Raw genomic sequence first — 11,582 nt, forward strand, 5'->3', positions numbered from 1 at the left:
GTTTACCGAGTGCGCTTTAAATGCCTTGTTAAAACAAACCTACGCCCGTACGAGGGGGAGGTCGGGGGAGGGGACCGGACTGCGCCCTTTTTGCCTTCTCCCCTTCCTCCTCCTCCCCCTCTCGAGGCGATGCCCATCCGACGAGTATATATCACGACCAGCGCCGACGTAAACTCTCTCTCTGACCCCTCGCGAAACCTTCGCCTTCGAACGAGCAAGGAAGGGCGAAGGTTAAGGAACGCAAGAGGTTACGTGGAAGCGATACTTTATACACGTCCGTGTGTATTTAGGGAACGAGATTGCAGAAGAAAAAAGAGGATAGGGTTTAGATCGCGTAACAGTTGACAGAGTTGACTGTTTCGATATAATTTTCAGCGATAAGAGAAGAAATATGATCTTCTCTCACCTCGATGATATTTAATTATTCACTATATATATATATTTATACACTTTTAAAATTTATGTTTATCTTTTTTATAGATAAATATATTTTAAATATATTTCTGTGACTGTTTCGATATAATTTTCTTCGATAAGAGAAGAAATATGATCTTCTCTCACTTCGATGATATTTAATTATTCACTATATATATATATATATATACATATATATATTTTACACTTTTAAAATTTATGTTTATCTTTTTTATAGATAAATATATTTAGTACTTATAAATAATAATAAAATTTAATAATAAATAATGGTTAAAAATAAATATATTTCTGTGACTGTTTCGATAGAATTTTCATTGATAAGAGAAGAAATATGATCTTCTCTCACCTCGATGATATTTAATTATTCACTATATATATATATTTTACACTTTTAAAATTTATGTTTATCTTTTTTATAGATAAATATATTTAGTACTTATAAATAATAATAAAATTTAATAATAAATAATGGTTAAAGATAAATATATTTCTGTGACTGTTTCGATAGAATTTTCATTGATAAGAGAAGAAATATGATCTTCTCTCACCTCGATGATATTTAATTATTCACTATATATATATATTTTACACTTTTAAAATTTATGTTTATCTTTTTTATAGATAAATATATTTAGTACTTATATATAATAATAAAATTTAATAATAAATAATGATTAAAGATAAATATATTTCTGTGACTGTTTCGATATAATTTTCTTCGATAGGAGAAGAAATCTGATCTTCTCTCACCTCGATGATATTTAATTATTCACTATATATATATATATATATATATTTTACACTTTTAAAATTTATGTTTATCTTTTTTATAGATAAATATATTTAGTACTTATAAATAATAATAAAATTTAATAATAAATAATGATTAAAGATAAATATATTTCTGTGACTTTTTCGATATAATTTTCATCGATAAGAGAAGAATCCGATCTCTCATATATTACATAACTTTATTTTATTTGAATTTAATAATTACAAATAATAATAAAATTGAATAATAAATATATTTATCTTTTTTTTCAATGCAACTGTAATATCGTGCGATATGCAAAAGTGATTTAAAATTAAAGTACCCATAATGAATACCCCGAAGAATCGATACCGGGAGTAGAGGAGGTCGTGCAGGTGGTTTAATTTATCGTTCGGTCGCCGACGTTCTTCGATTCCCTCCTCGGGAAAGTCTCGAAGTTATGGGAAAAGGCGCGGGATCGGGGCGTGTCCCATAGCTCATCATTCGATTGAGTTATAGCGCGTTAAAGAGCCGAACTTCTCAGAGCCCGCTCGCCACGAGGGGCCTAAAACGCCACTTTGGAACAAATCTGCGCCCACGACGAAAGGAGCCGGCCGGAAGGCGAGATGAAATTAGTGATGAATAGCCTCTCGTCGATGACCTACCGGCTCTCCCGCGTGTAAATGCTTCGTTAAACTACTCGAAAGAGAAAGAGTGGGAGATGAAAAGAGAAGTCGAACTTCTTGACTCGCGTATAGAAAATAAGCTGACTCGTCTTCGCGCGGATTAAGGAATCACGAGTTATTGATCTACGAGCTACGTCTGTCAACGGGTCATCAACAGGAACAGTTGGAATTTTAATGCGCCGGGGAATCGATCAAAAATTCTCAGACATTATGTTAATTCATTTGTGACAGATGTTCGTTGGCAGAATTTCATGTTTCAAATATTTTAAATGCGTATTGCAAACCAGTAAAAAGTGCTATTTAACATTTTTTATTATAGACCTTTTAGATTTTAAAATAACTATTCAATAATAGGCCAAATTAACGAGCTAGATTGTTTAGGATGTTAAATGATTTTTTATTAAATATAATAAATTATAAAATGTTGGACGTTAAATCAATGTATATTTACGTTGATTTAATGTCCAACATTTTATAATTCATTTGCTTTAATAAAATATTTTTAGATTTTACAAATTTTCAAATTATTTGTCCAATTGCTTAAATTACAAAAAATATGAAGTATTCCTTGATTAATTAACAATGAGTCTTTTAACCTTAATGCTATTATATTTCTAGCGTAAGGGTACACTTTAATTCCCTAATCGATTCTGTAATCAATCGGTTATATTTTTCTACGCGCAAGGTTCGTTTAATCTTGCGTGTCTCGACATGTAATTTTCCATCATAATCCCATTGACATCAATCTTGAGCGCGCTGACGAACACTGACATTTATCGGTGTACCACAATCGTGCGTTCCGTTGTTTTACTTTCACGAGGCGCGTTAATAAACGGCGGATGGAAAAATGCGGGATATTTATCTGCGTTCGTTTAGTGGCCGAGTCACCGGAGGCTATACACTCGCGCCAGCGGAGCGTTGCTTGAAAAAAAAAAAAAAAAACACCCTGTAGACACAGCAGACATGGCCACTGCTTGGTTATCAACCGATCGGGAGTAAATCTCCCGACCACTGTCAGGCAGCGTTCGACAGCGCACGATAGCGAATTAACTCCGGAATAAATGGTGCCTCCTAGGAGGTTCCATTCACCAAATTTCTCCCTAGCGACACGAACCCGCCGATCGAACGCATGTTTCAAGCATCGAAATCAGTCGAGCGAGAGAATTCGCAAAAAAGGAGGCCTTTTTTAATAAATCATTTTTTTTTTCTCTTTATATTTTTATTTCCCGAAATAATATTTTTCGGATTTGTCTTCTATTATTGGAAGATAGAAATCAAAATGTAGGAGTCGCTAGTAAATCTTTAAGAATTAAGAGATTCAAAAATAAGAAAATTGATTTTTTCAAAGCTGAGGTACTAGGAATCTTTGTATAGGTATTTTCTAGCTTTCGAAACGTTAAAGTGTCCAAACATTTTCAATTCTTTACGAAGAAATCCCAGATATGTTACGTAGTTTTGGACGTTTTCTTTTCTTGGTCTATCAGAGACAATGTGGCCCATTCTTCGCGAAAAGCTCATGAATATTGTACTCGCAAACTTCAATTTGCATTGGCTGCTATTCTTCAGCTCCTTTGAATTCCGTCGCTACAGCGACTTTTGTCCAGATCGTGCCACAATGGCCACTATCTTCTCTCCTCCCGTTTGGTCTCTTCCTGGAGAGAGAAACTCGGTGCAAACAAAGAATCCTCCCTGCGCCCGCGCGGGAGAAAAGGGCCAAAAAGACGAAAAAGGTCGATACACGAATAAGCGATGCGCCGGTTGGATAATCCGAGAAAAAAGACCGCGAAACGTGAACTCGCACTGTGGCGAACCAGCCATCGCCCACCCTCGTCCCTATCCATCGCAGATAGAAGCATGTATAGGGTGGGATCTTCGGAAATCCGATAGATTTCGCAGGATTTCGACGACGCAATGGCGGACTAAAAATTGCACGCAATCATTCATGTACTCTCGCTCTTATTTAAATGTCAAGCACCTCGGTATGCGTCAGAATTTTAACAAATGTTATAATTTATATAATTTTTAAATAAATATTATAATAGAAATTTTTGAACAAATATAATATTAAAATCAGATAAGAAATATATGTCGGCTCTCAATATTAATAATAATAATATATGAATTTTAAAATTCATATATTATTATTATTATAATATTAAAAGTTTCATGCTCGCCAAAAAAAATTTAATTTATGAAACGTATCATGGAATTTTATATTCAAACAATTTTACATCTTTACTCGCGAGTTTTAATATTCGAAAACTACATAGCAATTATATGAATGACTACAGACTACATAATTAAATCTAATGAAATAATCGATGTAGTAAACTATTCTAGCTGTCGTTAAAAGCCAATAACGCAAAACACGACAAACGTATATCTGCCGCATGTATAATGCATTCGCATTCAGTGACATGCAAAACGATTCTGTAGTGAATATCAGATTTATATTTAAGGAATCCGTAGGATATTATTCCATATTTGTATCCAGCTGTTAAATTTTCCAGGCACAAACATGTAGCTACAATCGGTCAGATCTATGAATGCATAATCATCCGTCACATTAGCCAAACATGACATTCAAAAAATGTATGCAAATCGTAAGACTCTATGAACAGCATTGAAGACAATCAGTTTGTCATTTATAAATTACATATTCAAATTTTTATTTCTAGCAATTTTCATTTTATAGAAAAATACGATATTGATATTTCTCTCGATAGAGATTTACTTATTAAGGAAATCCTAAGCTAACTTAAGTTTCATTCCTGCTATATTTATTCTAAAAATTCATAATTCTGTAATCAAGATGTATGAGACTATACAGATTGACAAGTCTGTAAATTAAAGTATTAATATTAACAAAGGGCGAAGCGTTCTAATTTCGGATGAAAAACAATCCGTAGTTTATCTAACCTCACATTTTGTCGATAAAACAGGACTGACACTCAAGAGAGGATTACCTTAACGAATCACAAATTAAGGAGATTAGTGCTTCAAAGTGATATGTTCGAGATCTGGTTCTCATTCGATGATCGCCATTCAAGGGCTATACAGATTGACAAGTCTGTAAATTAAAGTATTAATATTAACAAAGGGCGAAGCGTTCTAACTTCGGATAAAAAACAATCCGTAGTTTATCTAACCTCACATTTTGTCGATAAAACAGGACTGAAACTCAAGAGAGGATTACCTTAACGAATCACAAATTAAGGAGATTAGTGCTTCAAAGTGATATGTTCGAGATCTGATCCTCATTCGATGATCGCCATTCAAGGGCTACTTCGGAAGTGTATCTCGGAGGATCGCTGGCGAGTGATTCGTTAAAGGATCTCGAGTTTCTCTTTTGCGACGATTCTTTCGACGAGGATTTACACGCTTGGTGGACCGTTCGATCACGTAACTTTGTTGAATATTCGGGACCTCTGGAGAACCTCCGGAGAAAAAGGGTGATCTTGGGGTGCAGACAAGAGAGAGATCGGGGGGAGAAAGCAAACAAAGCGAGCGGCGTGACTATACGGTGGCCAATGGGAATCTCGCGCGAGGAGACATCGGGATCGAATCAGTTTATGCGCGACAGGTTCTGCAGAGAGAGAGAGAGAGAGAGAGAGAGAGAGAGAGAGAGAGAGAGAGAGATAGCTAGGGGATGGAGTAAGAGGGAAGAACCTGAGAGAAGAGACCGCGCGCGAAGGAAAGAGGTACGAGAGAAGAGACAGAAGGAAGATGCGAAGAGGAGAAGGTAAGAGTGAGATGGCGAGGGGCCAACCAGACCGTACACTTTGCCAACTCTCCGACCTTCTGGTTCGCCGCCATGGAGAGGCATTATTTACAACGAAGTCTCTGGTAGACAATGCCGGGTAGCCGCGGCCATCTTTCGTTCCTTTTCTGTTCCCTATATGCAACAGCATCTGCCGCGATTGTCCCTTCATGAAGCTCCTCTTCCTTCCTCTTTCTTTTTCTCTATAAATAAATAAATACCATACTCTCTTACGATAGCGCAAAGTAATGCATTTTTAATTTATTTAATCTTCTGTAGTTTGGAAATTAAAAGAGAGCGTCTCTGCGCTGAGACACTCTTTGCTTCTTCTCTCTTATCACTTTTAAAGAAGATTGTTCGCTCCATCTTCGTTCTCTTTTCTTTATTTAGCTATCGCATAAGTTCATACAATGATTACGTTATTAGCTCGCTATCGTTATCGCATAAACTCGCGGAGGAGACTTAGATCGCGAAGAGAGAATGCGTACATCCGGTCTTATACCGGGTGTTGATTATTGAAGAAGACATTTAATTCCTCGTTTTGCAGTCCAATTTTTGGATTACAAGCGATTGAAAAAAAGTTTTAGTAAATTTGAATATTTGTGTAAAGAGTCGAAATTTTATATTTGATAATGAAGAAGATTTGTCTTGCTCTTTCAAAGTGGACTTGATGTTAAAAGATATATGTTAAACAGTCAAAATCATTTTAATGATGATACTATATTTACTCGTAATAAATGTTTAATAACTTTTACCGTGCCGTATATATAATAATAATATATTCCATATAATTTCCAATTAAATTTTTATTAATAAAAGCTCGATTCCATCGTTACATTAACAAGCACGGCAGTAATAATGATGCATTTCGTATATCGATATATTTAAATGCGAGCCGCGCGCGCTCCCCTAATTAATCATCCCAATAAAATGGCGATTTGAGTTATAAATAGTTAGATGATAATTTGTATTCTGAAACAGAGAGAGAAGAGAGATCGTATATAAAAAAAAAAAAAAGAAAAAGGTCCTCTTTTGCACTTTGAGAGGCAAAGAAGCAGACGGAATGACGTTGCCCATCCCTTCGAAGGGTCGGAATAGATCTTGTCAGAATAGATCCTCCACGAACGTCCATTAAGGCCGCGAATTACACGTAAAGTGCCATGCATATTCATAGCGAGTGCTCCGACGGACGCATATTACGCTTGCACACATACATAAAATATTCGCTACGAAGATCCATTAAACTTCCGCCGCTTCCTCCTCGATGCATATATAATAATCATCATCGAGCCGTCATGCTGGCCATTACATTCTCCTCGATCGTCAAAAATCATCGATCTTTTCCCTCGGAAATATCTCAACGACATTCATTGTTTTAAGAGGATCCTAAACGTTTTTGAGAAGTCTGTTGTTTCTTTCCTGTTTTATCGGCAAAATGTGAGGTTAGATTCAACTATAAATCTATTTATTGATTGTACGGATTGTTTTTTACCTGAATTCTTAAGAATTCATAATTCTGCAACCTAGATATATGAGATTATACAGATTGATCAATCTTTTTCCTGTACAAATTAAAGTATTAATATTAACAAATTGCGAAGTGGTGTAATTAGCCAATAAATAGATTCATAGTTTATCTAACCTTACATTTTGTCGATAAAACAGGACTGAAACTTAAGAACGTGTAGGATCCCCTTAAAATATTATTTTATAATATTAAAGCAATCTGTAATAATGCCTCTTAAAACTCGGACGACTCGGGACGGCGATAAAAAAATTTGAGTAATTCGACTGTCGAATCATCGCGACTGGAACTCGCCTTGCATTGATCATTCCGAGAGAGCAAAAGGCCGCCGAACGTATAACGGCGATCTTCGGGTCAACGCGCCCGACTTTTTCCCGACTTTATGAGCAAAAGGAACATGTCCGCGGCTTCAGAGGGCCTCCGCTGGTGGGTCCGGCGATCGCGGCACCAAAACAAGAAGGCACCGACATTTTCTTGCGTATACCGACATACATTGGTAACGCGTGCCTCTGTCACCCTCTCGGCGGCCATCTGCCGCGTCTAGCGGCTTCCATCGCTTATCGTCGCTGTTGGCGAATGAAGAAACAAAAAGAGAGAAAAAATTCTCTCGTGCGATATCAACGGAAGCAATGGCGCTGAAGAGAGAGGCTTGTTTTTATTGTCGAGGAATGTACTCTTTTTGCGCGCGATAACTGTAATTATATATTTTTTTTATTTCTCGCAATTTTAAATTTTTTGAAAAATTCTAAAAACGTTTTGAGTTCGAAAATACTCGGATTTCCTTCCGTACGATTATTTCTCTCATTTGTACCACCAGCAACACCCTGTATAATATCGAGCTCAAGATGAACGCGCCAGTCTTACCGCTTTCACAACCACCCCAATAAAAACTCCTCTAGTCTCGTTCCTCGTTGTCTCGTCTCTTCTGCATCTCTCTCTCTCTCTCTCTCTCTCTCTCTCTTTATCTTTCTCTTTCTCTCTTCAGTCTCTCCCTCATGGAGCAGGCGCGTTTGACGTTTGACAGAACAAAAGACTATCGACCGGGCTCGTTCGAAGCCTTCCTCTTCCCTCAAAAATAGACTCGTGCGATCCTCCCCTTCGCGTCCTGTCCTTCGTCTTCTTCCTGAGAGACAATCCTTCTTTCTTGTTGCACTTCTCCTCCGAGAGCGTCTATATGTAAGCTCGCCAATTGACAAGAGAGAGAGAAAGGAAGTTGAGGAGAACCGGAGGGATGCCGACCGGCTCTCCTCTGCGTGCACATCCAACGAGCCATCGCGTACAAATTACCGAAAATTGGTCCACTTTTTGAGCCACTCGGGATACCTCTCGACGTCTCGGTGACCGTCGCATAGTTCCTCCCAATTGTCCTTCATCCATGAGACGCGTTTTTTATCAGCCGGGTTTTTATCGCGCGGCAACACGATGCTTCCCTCCGGGTGCGAGATCGTTTTTGTCATCTGATCATTTTCATGATTTAACACTAGTTTTTGAATCCTAGAAATTAGGGAACACGACTAATTTGCTGGAAATTGACGTCTATAACTGCGAATATTCGATTCGGACCGATTTCGTTTAACAGGAATTTTAAATTTTTTCGAGAAACACTTTCAATTCGTATAATTTGAGGTTTCAAAAATTCTGTGAAATTTGTTGAAGAGAATTAATGTTTTATTAATATTTTAAATTATACATGTTCAAGATTTACGAAATAAAATTTTTGGTAATGTTAAAATATTATTTTTAGATACACACACACAACACATATATTTAATTCTCTTTATTAAAACTGTTTCTTTGCGAAAATGTCAATCTTACTTGAGCGTGTTTTTTGTTGCAACAGGTCTTTTATTATTCGTGACACCTGGACGGTCTTGCGCGTGTGACTTAACGATGCTTAAGCTAATTAACGTAAAATTCAATTGGTCATATATGTTTTTCTTTCTCCGTCTGCGTGCCTTCTAGCAGTCTACGAACTCTGTGACAACCTGTTACTTGCAGTCGCTATTCCGCAAATGTCAAAGGTCGAACAATCTATCGAGAGAGACCGACAACTTACATGACAAACACTTGTAAACGATTGATCGACAACATGTAGTTTGTCAAGCTCGGAATTAAATTTTCTTGAAATCCCCACGGCTAAATTTTCGAAACTCAACGATACAATTACGCGATCAATAATTCTATCATATCGAGACATTTTTTCGAAATAAATATTAAAAATATTTTTCCTCTCTGAAATTCACATTTTAATAAAATTATTTTAATAAAATTTTAATAAAATTACTTTATTATTTTAATACAACGTATTTTCTTTCGTATTTCGAGCATATTGTATTCCCAAAAGAATTCTCAAATTTATTGGCGACAGGTGATTTTTATAGATCTGTTGACTCCATTCTTGCATTAGTTCAGGGATTGTCTTTTTCCTTTCGATGTCGAACAAAAGCACTGCAACAACCTATTGATTCGAATAATTTAATGTGTCACTGAGTGACATATTTTATTGTCAGCTACAAGTTAAAACTTAAAGTTCAGAAGAAAAAGAATATGCATTGTCGTTAGTTTAGGTGCCTGTCCTTTTGTTATCCCACGATTTATCACTTTCTTTGAAAAATAAGAAATCAAGGCGAACAAAAAAGATTGAAAAATGAAATATACCTAAAATGCACATTGAATATGAAATTCGAACCCAAAACCTTTATTCTCGCAAAGAAGGACCGGAAAAATTGATAGTTTCTATGTATAAACAAACATTAAAGGTTAACTGCCTATTGCACTATTCCTACAATTTTCCCATTACTTCTCAGATAAAACATTTTCATCTTTCTTAGATCGTAAGAAAGATTTTTTAGTTTAGATTCCATCGCGAGGCCGAATTTGGTCTTCTTTACCAGTCCTTTCTTTCTTTTTAGTTTTCTTTCCTCAGTTCATATATCATGAGAGACTACAATAGTTTGGTTATTGTAAAATGCGATTATTTGAAGATTCTTCCCTTCATCAGTCTTTTCTTGAAATTGCCACATAACAAGTTATTGCTATATCATGCCGACCATAATGGAGAAGAAAATGTTCAGAGACCATCCAGAAAATGTTGGATGTCCTCTGGTATCCTTCGAATATACTCTGCTATTAGGGGAAGAATCTCGATCTAAGACTTGTGTGGACTTGCAGGACTCGTTTCATTGTGCGGTCACAATTTGAACGCGATAAATACCGTTATTACGTCTTTCATATTATCATTCAGTCAGTTCTCACGAAACGGTATACATTACCGGTTAACCGGTCGATGATTTAAATATTCTTTTGTATTACACGTGCAGGCAAAGTGGCATTTTGTGTGCGTGTTTTCTGTGCGGAAAGCGGCCGATTTCCCACGCCGCCATCTAGCGGCGACGCGGTGAGTGAATAAGCCGCATTCAAAGCCATTGTCCTACGGCTGAGCCGCGTTCAAAGTCATTGCCCACGGCTAAAGCCGTGGGCAATACATTGTCGGCTCGTGCGTCCATCCCCCGCAATCGTGAACAATTGTCAACTTTCCGCACTTGACACACAATATACTATTCTTTATGAACAGCAAAATATATTAACTTTATTCGCTCAAATATTCAAGTATTAAATTTTTAAAAATACAACTATGCGGAATGCGTAAACATATAGACTTATCAAGTAATTCGTAAGAGTAAAATGTTCCTTGTAAAATGCACCGATTGCGCGAGCCGTCAACGAGAAGGAAATGCAATGAGATATTCATTTGGGACAAAGCCAAAGGCGGATCGGCGAAGAATCGGAAGACGCGAACGTCAATCGCTTATATTCCGTCGTGCCGGAAAAAAGAAGAAACGGTCCTCCGCGCGGCAGGTGCGCGCGGCCTTCTCCACGCAGGAGAAAAATACACACGAATATATACGGCCCGAAACTTCTTATTCGCCCGGCTCTCTCTCTCTCTCTCTCTCTCTCTCTGCCTCTCGCGCGAGTGTGCGCATGTAAATGCGACGCGACCGCGGGGAGGTGATATTTTGGGGTCCGTCGGGCCCGACGGCCATTGTATATCCGCGCGCGCGTCTGCTCATTAAATATTAACGAGAGTCTCAATTTCTTCATTTCGTTGATGAGTCGCCGCGCGCCATCCGAGAGAGAAAGAGAGAGAGAGAGCCCGCATATAGATTGAAAATTAACTTATATGAGCGCCGACAAAATATATGCGGCATGCGGTATACACTTATACGACTCAAGAGGCCTACAATTTACACGAGGACTCGCTATGTTGGTATAACCCCTAAGTAGAACCCCCTCGTTCTCTCTCTCTCTTCCTCCCTCTGGATCTTTGCCTTCTATTCCTGATGCTGCTTCTTCTTCTTTTTTTTTCTCTTCGTCTTCTTATCGTCGTTGTCGTCGTATCTTCCTTTCGGCTTATCCGCCTCTGAC

Source organism: Nylanderia fulva, unplaced genomic scaffold (assembly GCF_048542155.1).
Source record: "Nylanderia fulva isolate GAGA-0341 unplaced genomic scaffold, ASM4854215v1 Scaffold15, whole genome shotgun sequence".
NCBI lineage: Eukaryota > Metazoa > Arthropoda > Insecta > Hymenoptera > Formicidae > Nylanderia > Nylanderia fulva.